The sequence below is a fragment of the Trichechus manatus genome, unplaced genomic scaffold (genome assembly GCF_000243295.1).
Source record: "Trichechus manatus latirostris isolate Lorelei unplaced genomic scaffold, TriManLat1.0 scaffold00120, whole genome shotgun sequence".
NCBI lineage: Eukaryota > Metazoa > Chordata > Mammalia > Sirenia > Trichechidae > Trichechus > Trichechus manatus.
This window is the reverse complement of record NW_004444056.1, coordinates 8,970,543-8,979,634: the sequence shown is the minus strand read 5'-3', so window position 1 is coordinate 8,979,634 and position 9,092 is coordinate 8,970,543. Positions and strand designations below refer to the sequence as shown.

Genomic DNA, 9,092 nt, shown 5'->3' with positions numbered 1-9,092 from the left:
CCGGGTCCTGCACCACCCTCACAACCGTTGCTGTGTTTGAGCCCCTTGTTGCAACTACTGTGGCAATCCATCTCGTTGAGGGTCTTCCTCTTTTTCACTGACCCTCTACTCTACCAAGAATGATGTCCTTCTCCAGGGACTGATCCCTTCTAACAACATGTCCAAAGTACATAAGATGAAGTTTCACCATCCTTACTTCCAAGGAGCACTCTGGCTGTACTTCTTCCATGACAGACGTGTTCATTCTTCTGGTGGTCCATGGGAGATTCAATATTCTTTGCCAACATTATAATTTCAAGATATCAATTCTTGAATCTTCCTTATTGATTGTCCAGCTTTGAGGCAGTCGAAAATATCGTGGCTTGGGTTAGGTGCACCTTAGTCCTCAGAGTGACATCTTTGCTTTTTAACACTTTAAAGAGGTTCTTTGCAGCAGATTTGCCCAATGTAACGCGTCGTTTCATTGCTTGACTGCTGCTTCCATGGGCGTTGATTGTGCATCCAAGTAAAATGAAATCCTTAACAGCGTCAGTATTTTCTCTTTTTTCAGGATGTTGATTGCTGGTCCTGTTGTGAGGATTTGTGTTTTCTCTACGTTGAGGTGTAATCCATACTGAAGTCTGTAGTCTTTGATCTTCATCAGTAAATGCTTCAAGTCTTCTTCACTATCACTAAGCAGGGATGTGTCATCTGCATATCACAGGTTGTTAATGAGTCTTCCACCAATCCTGATGCCACTTTCTTCTTCATATGGCCCAGTTTCTCAGATTATTTCCTCACCATACAGTCTGAATACGTATAATGAAAGGATACAATCCTGATGCCCACGTTTCCTGACTTTAAACCATGCAGTATCCCCCTGTTCTGTTTGAAAAACAGCCTCTTAGCCTATGTCAGGTTCTCCACGAGCACAATGAAGTGTTCTCAAATTCCTATTCTTTATAATGTTATCCATAATTACTTATAATCCACACTATCGAATGCCTTTGCATAGTCAATAAAACACAAGTAAACATCTTTCTGGTGTTGTCTGCTCTCAGCCAAGATCCATCTGACATCAACAATGATATCCCTCACTCCATGTGCTCTTCTGAATCCAGCTTGAATTTCTGGTAGTTCCCTCTCGATGTACTGCTACAATTGGTTTTGAATTATCTTCAGAAAAATTTTACCTGTGTGATATTAATGATATTGTTCAATTATTCCCACATTCTGTTGCATCACTTTTCTTTGGAAGGGGCACAAATACGGATCTATCTCTCCCAGCCAGTTGACCAGGTAGCTATCTTCCAAATTTCTTGACATAGACGACTGTGCACCTCCAGAGCTGCATACATTTGTTGTAACATCTCAATTGGCATTCTGTCAATTCCTGAAGATTTATTTTGGCCAATCCCTTCAGTGCAGCTTGGACTTCTTCTTTCGATACCATTGGTTCCTAATCATCTGCTAAAGCCTGAAATGGTTGAACATCGACCAATTCTTTTTGCTACAGTGACTCTGTGTTTTCCTTCCATCTTCTTTTGATGCTTCCTGCATCATTCAGTATTTTGCCCATTGTTATCATTTTTAGGTGCCCTCGATTTGGTTCTGACTCATAGCGACCCTAGATAGAACAGAAGGAAGCACTGCCTGCTCTTGTTATGCTTGAGTCCATCATTGCAGCCACTGTATCAACAGCCCAAGCCTGATTCCTATGAGGCAGAGGTCAGATATGGCTCCTCTCTCAGCCATCTTTACAAAATCTGACACTAATTGTCCCTCCCACAGTACTCTCTACTTCTCTGCTGGGTTTGAGAATTCATTGCAATGGCCACACAGAACTCACAGACAATACTCACAATTATGGGGTTTATTAGGGAAGTAACAGAATACAATTCAGGTTGAGTAATGTTCGTAAGCATAGGAAAGCTGGACAATGAATAAGGAAGACTGAAGAAGAATTAATAACTTTGAATTATGGTGTTGGCGAAGAATACTGAATATATCACAGACTGCTAGAAAAACACACAAATCTATCGTGAAAGAAGTACAGCCGGAATGCTCATTGAAGCATTAATCTTGATTCTCCTTCCCCCTTGTGGAGAGAGAGGAGGTCAGATGCTGCACCCATGCCATTTTTACAGGGGGAAAGCCTTGAGGCAAGACATCTGGGATTACCTCCAAACCTCAGACGCTAACCTATCTTTCATGTAGCAGCCCATTTCCCTCTTTCCCTGCTGGGAAAACAAGAAGCAGACGCTGTAACACAAGTTGGAACAGTGCAGTCAAAATGGGAAGCTACCCACTGGATTAACCAGAAAAGTGGACACCGTAGTGTCTGTGTTGGTTGAAAAACAGCTAAAGAGGCAGGCTTAGCAGTGAAGTATAGTGATTTGGAGGTTGCTGTGCAAAATTATCCTGTGTGCTCACGCCAATGCCCCAGGTGTCTCCCCACGATCCTGGGAATATACATACGTGAACACAGCCATGGATGAACTGGTTGGTAGCTAACATAGGGCTTGTGCAGCCCAGTAAGAGAGTGAAATACACTCTCGTATGTGTCGACAGTTACTGGCTTGACACAGGCGTTCTCGTGTAAAAGAATGAACCAGGCTGCTACAGTAAAAGAATTACAAAAATTGAGTGTTATGTATGGAATATCCCAAGGGACTGATAGTGAGCAGAGCACACACTTTACTGGTCATTTAACAGGACATGTGCCATAGGAAAAACTGAATGTTGTACCTACATACCAGACTATCACCAGAACACAACAGGTTTGTTAGGCCATATGAAGAAACAGAAGTCTTGGACACACCTGATGGCTGATCTGCTGTGGCTGCCTGGTTATCCTCTTTTCCCTCTGGCTGGCAAGGTTTGTTGTTATTTCTAGGTCTTTCCACTGTGTTTGTCTATATTGCTACTGTGGTCTTTACCTACAACTGCGGCAATGCTATCTGTCCCTAACTGGTCTAACACCTCCTCTCGAGGCCCTCACAGACCTTGTGGAAGAGAGGGAATGTGCCAGATTGTAAGAGTTGGCCTCAGGGGTGGGCTGAAGGGAGAACAGGCTTTGCGAGGCTGAACATGGTTGCTATCATGCCTTCTGCTAGTTCACTTCCATTTGCTGAGTCATTCTTATGTAATTCTTGCTGAGGCAGCCTTATGTCAGTCTAAAGCATCCCTGGCATGTAGCCACTGTTGTTCACCACCAATATAGAAATCTCTGCCCACCCCGCCCCCCAATGTTGGGCACAGTGATCTGCTTGGTCCTGCTGCCACAGAGGTCCTGACTCACATATAAGTCTCCCTAATAAACTCCTCTGTTGCCAACCTAGAGTTCCCTGTCTCTTTCTTCAGTCTCTCGGTGCCCTCCAGTTTTGGAGGGAAGTTTCATGTTACCGGGACAATACTATTTATACAACTTTCTAGAAAAGGCAAAGCTAATCAACGGTAAGAAAAATATCCCAACAGTGATTGTCTGTGGGGGACAGGAACAGGGATAGACTGGAAAGGGGCAAAAGGGAACTTTCTGGAGTGCTGAAGTTTACATTTCAGTGGAGTTTGTGGTACACAAGACTATGCATTTGATAAAACTCACCAAATGATACACTTTAGATCTCTGTAGTGAATATTCACCGGTTGTATATTTTATCCCCAAAAACTACTTCAGACAAATATTGATTGGACTCTAATTCATATTATGTATGCTGAAGTATTTAAAGGTAAAATATATAGATATCTGTTACTTATTATCAAATAGAGAAAAAATTGGTTGATGGATAGAAGGAGGAATGGAGAGATAGATAAGATATGTGATGAAGCAAAAATAGCAAAATTTTAATGGTAGAATCTGGCTGATAAGCATACGTGTGTTCAGTGTACAGTTCTTCCAACTGTTCTATATCAGTTTGTCCGGTGAGTGGTGTCAGCCACTCCAGAAGAGGAAATCAAAAGAAATGCACTCACTTTACCAAACTCTGACCAATTTCTTATCAAAATCCCAACGCAACTAACATTTATTGCCAGCCTTACAATTAATGGAGAAAGTGTTGTCTGATCGGTTCCAAAGAGCTTGGTGGTTCTTGGGCACAGCCACGTACCGCAGTTTCCTGAGGAAAGGTGGTCTGCATAGCATCCTCTCATCCCACAGGTACTCAGGGGAGAGCACTTTGGTGGGCTTTGGGTACAGCAGGTGCTTGTTCAGGTGGCTCTCGTCATGCCACTCAGCCTCGATGTGATTGGCGTGGTCCACCATAATCGTCTGGTGACAGGCCTTGGTGAGCCTGTGCACCTCTAGCACTGAGCCCCCAAAAAAGCCACCGGCAGAGTAGGAATCACCTTCATCTCTCGGAATGTGGGCCTGAGACAATGGGTGGCATTCATGCGTGAAGGCCTGGTGATTGGCAACATAGACGTCAGGGCCGAGAGTGCCAATGAAGGAGAAGAGGATCTCCACGCCCATGTGGTCACTGAGCTTCATGTCCATGTCTAAACACACCAGGTAGTCTACCTCATGCAGGAAGTGCTGCTCAGAGAAGTTGCTGATCATCTCCATGCGGTGCATGGACACGCCCTGCCAGCAAGGGTAATTGCAGACCTCGAGGTCCACCACCTGCCAGCCTTCCTGCAGGAGGACGTTCGAGACGTCAGCATGCTGGTCAGTGAAGACTTAATAGTTGACCTTGTGTCCCACCATGAAGTACTTGTCTACAGTCACCAGGAACAGCTTCAGGAAGACTATCTATCTAAGACCAGGAAAGAGAGGGTGGGAGTTAAACAGAATGAACAGCAGCAAAAGAAGGAGACTTAGACAAAACTGTCTCGTAAAATGGTAGCCATTCTACTCGCTACAGACGATGTGGCCCAACTGTACTGGGCATATGCAGGGACATTCAAATTTGCTTGGCGTTGAACAAATATTCACAAGAACAAGGTATTTCATTTATCCAAAAGGTTTGCAAAAGTGCAAAAAGTTGTTATTATCCAATGTTACTCTAAAGCTCTAGACCCTCCAACAGCTTTGTGTTTCTTAAGAAAAGAAAACAAAAAAGCCATTTGAGGCCCTATAGTGGTCTACCACATCCTACACGGTTGGCTCTGACCTCTTTCCTCTTCTCCTCCATCCCTCTGCTCTGGGCAGCCAACTCCTTGATAACCCGGACACACACTACACATGCTCCAGGGCCTTTGCACTTCCTGTTCCCCTGGCCTGGAAGCCATTCCCTGCTAGGCTCACCCCTACAGCTTTAATTTCTCTGCTCACAATCAGTTCACCAAGAGAAGACCTGCTGATTGAAGCCCTGGGCTGCAGGTGCTCTATAGCTCCCTCTGCAGGTGCTCACGCAGAAGCGTGCAGATGTGACAATTCAGCAAGGTCTTGTGCTGAGATGTGTGTGTTTCCCTATGTGGAAACTATAACTCGATAAAAAAGAAAAAAGAGCAAACAGACACATACTTACATAAATACCAACACATGTCACTCTGTATCTCGTTACTCAGCCTTCGTTATGTTTTTAAAGCCTGTATCACCCTCTGTCTTCTTGCACTGGAATACAGTTGCACGAGAGCAGGGACTTTATGTGTTTGGTTGACTGCCTTTTCCCCATCATCTGGTACATAATAGCTGTTTAATAAATATGTTTTGAACAAGTGAATAAGTGAAAAATTCAGTGCAGTTGAGGATGTGGGGACAAAGGACTCCTGCCCTGCTAGTAGAAATGTCAATTGTTTAACCCTTTTGGAGGCCACTGTGAGAAACTCTATGTAGATCTTCAGTGTGCATATCCTTCCCCCAACTCCACTTCCAGGCATATTCTCCACAGACCTACTCACGCACGTGTACAAAGACCCAAGTATACAAGTTTACAGACAACTCACGTCATCACACGTTGGTAAGCATGTGAGCAACTACAATTCCCAGGTATTGTTGGTGGGAATGTAAAATGCTACAGTCAACTTGGAAAAAGGCCTGGCAAAGGTTTTTGTCTTTTTTTTAAATAAATCTAAACACACATGTAATCTTTGACTGAGCAATTCCACTCCTAAGTCTTTAACCAAGAAAAAATGTATCAGATGCCCACACAAAACACTTCTCCAACAACACTCATAGAGGGTTTACGCCTAATAGCCAAAACTGGAAAAAACCCAGGTGTCCATCAAAAGGGGAATGGATAAACAAGCTGCAGTATACCACACAACGGGGTACCACTCAGCAGAAAAAAGAAAGTGCTGCTGATACACGCAAAATCATGATGAATCTCAAAATAATTATGCTAAGGGAGAGAAGGTTAACACAAAAGAGTACAGGCTTTATGATCCCAGTAAGTAAAAACCATCTCTTGGGTGGAAAATCAGAAGAGTAGTTGCCATTGAGGAAGTTGGGCAGGGGCGTACCGGGAAGGAGCATGGGGGAACTTTCTGGGGGTGATGGTGATTTCCTATGAGTTGATAAGGATTTCTGATACACAGTTGTGTGCATTTATCAAAACTCAGCAAACACAGAATTAAGATATTGCTCTTCATTGTACATTTAACTTTCAGAGAAGGAACACTGTAAACACACACTGAGTTCTATTTAATGATTTGCACACAGACATATTTAGGAGAAAGCGTGCTGTGGTCAGAGTCCTTGGGTGGTGCAATTGTTAATACACTCGGCTGCTAACTGAACGGTTGGAGACTGAAGTCTATCCAGAGGCACTTGATCTTTTTTTGGAAGTAGATCGTCAGGCCTTAAGAAAGGCCTGGCGATCTGCTCTCAAAAAATCAGCCATTGAGAATCCTATGGAGCACAGTTCTGCTCTGACACCCATGGGTTCACCATGAGCTGGAATTGATGGGAGGACGACAGGTTTGGTTCTGATATCTAGCTAAACCTCCACTTGTCTCCCGGTTAGGATGAGGTAGGGAGCACCCCTTATTGGCTGTGCATAGATGAAGCTCCCAGCACGCAAACGGGGACACCTAAGCATCGTTGGCTCATCTCCCGGCAGAGGAAGCTGCCTGGTGATTCCAGGCAGAGGGGCTGCTGTTTGAGCAAGGGCCTACCTGGGGCCTTGGAGATCCCAGCATTTCCGCCTGCTGCAGGGACGCTCTGCCTCCTCCCTCCGTAGTGAACCAGCACCTGGACCGGAAAAGGGTGGCATGAAGAAGCCTCCAGCCTACTCTGAGGGCCCTTCCTAGTTCTCCCTTTTCCTCCTCTGCCACCCGCGGACTTCCTTTTTGATGGCAAACACAGCCAGATGGTGGTGTTTCTGAACGGCGTGTCCAGGATGGCAGAGTCAAAGATCCTGTCCCAGATGATGGGGGCAAACCAGGGAGTTGTGACCAGCACGACTGTTCACCTTCGGGGACGAAGCAGAGCACACTAGAGCAGACAGGGGAAAGGCGGCCACAGGGAGAAAGGTTTGTACAAAAGGACTCAGAGGGCAGTAGTCGCCTTAGAGTAGACACGGGACCCAGACTCCCAGTTCAGTGCTCTCTCAACGACCAGCTCAGAGGCTGAGACCCGACAGAACCAATGACTCATCTCGCCCCTCCCGCTTCTCTGGCTCGGGCTGAGAAAGTCTGGTGCCATACCATGGCGCGCCCCTGAGCACCAGCCCTGTGCTGGATCCCACAGTCTGTCAGGCAGGCCTGGACTTGCCTCCCGACCCGCCCCGAACCAGCTTTAGGACCTTAGGTAGGTTCCTTCACCTCTCTGAGCCTCAGTTTCCCCACCTGTAAAATGAGGATTGATCAGGAGGTCACTAAGCATTCTTCCCACACTGAAGCTCTGAGGTATGGTGAGGCTGAGGGGAGCCCTAGGCACAGAGAGCTTGGTTCCTCTGAGCTCTGCTTCACATGGTTTTCTGGGTACCATGGCAACAGGCTTCTGTAGAAGTAATATTTGAGATTAATGCCTGCAACACAGAGAAAACTACAAAACAGAACTTGTTGAGGCCTAAGTGCAGGAATGTGGGGGTTGGAGGCTCCTGGGGGGGGGTCAGGAAGGCCTAGTAGAAAGGGAGGACCAAGGCCCCTTCACCCCTTCTTGTCCTGAGGGTCTCCCGTGTGTCCGGCCTCCTCAAGCCTCCTCATGGTCCTCCTGACCAACCCCCACCTGAGACTCCACTGAGTCAGGGATGACTTTGGTGAGTCCTTCTGAGACCCAAGGGCTCTATCTGCTGCTGAGGGGAGGGAGAAGAGAAGGTAATGAAAGCGTGAAGTTGTCATTAATTTAAAAAATCAAAATATATAGCCTTGTCATAAAAAATGCACAGCCCAGGTGAGAGTAGAGACAACTTCCGTATATGACGCCCTACCCCAGTTTCTCAAGAAATAAAGTATGAGCCACCACAAGTCGAGTACCCATCACCACCCCCTCCCACACCAAGCAGGATGATGCTAGCAAGCTGAGGGGCAATAGTGTCAGGAAGGGAAGGAAAGGAGGAGCAAGAGATCACACACTGGGTGGGGGTAGGAGGAAGTTACTGCTGTGCAAGGTGCCCAGATCAATGACAAGGAAGTGCAAGGCATGGGGAGAAGAATGGAGGGGGTAGGGGGCTTTCAGACAAAGGCTCTCCTAAAACAGAGAATGCTTAATGTCCCTGACACTGGGGAGTGGAGTAGCCCAATCTGCACGCTGGGAACTGGAGGAGCCATTAGGCCCTGGAGTCCCCTCCACACTCTCACGCATGCATCAGGCCCCTCTTGTACCCGGGAGGACTTTGGGGGGCGATGGTAGAGACTTTTGAGGAGGGGGACAAATACCCCTTATACAACAGCTTGTGGAAGAAAATGCTCAGCTCTGGGGATGGAGAGAAGGCAGAGGTTTCAGTGTAGAGGGAGTTCAGAGCCCTTCTCCCTGACATGAGCAGCCCCAGAGCAGCCACCAGCCCCACCTGCTCAGGGCTGTACCTTGCCCAGTCCACAGCTGCCCAGGTCCCCAGTCCAGAAACCTGAGGTTAGGGGAAGGCCACCTGTTGTGCTTTGCTTGGAAGGAGGGAGAGGAAGAGAAGGTAGAAGCTGATGTTGACCAGGGAAGGGCCTGACAGAGAGCTCACCCTGGACTGAGTGTTCTAGCTCTGAGCCACCCTCCTGGGAAACCCCATAGATCTGTCTCCACT

General features: G+C 46.6%; 1 pseudogene; it reads right to left on the bottom strand.

Annotated features, from left to right (window-relative positions):
• Positions 1-4,017: 4,017 nt before the first annotated feature.
• The window catches only part of LOC101355124 (histo-blood group ABO system transferase 1-like), a 5,734-nt pseudogene continuing 659 nt past the window's right edge, over positions 4,018-9,092 (bottom strand).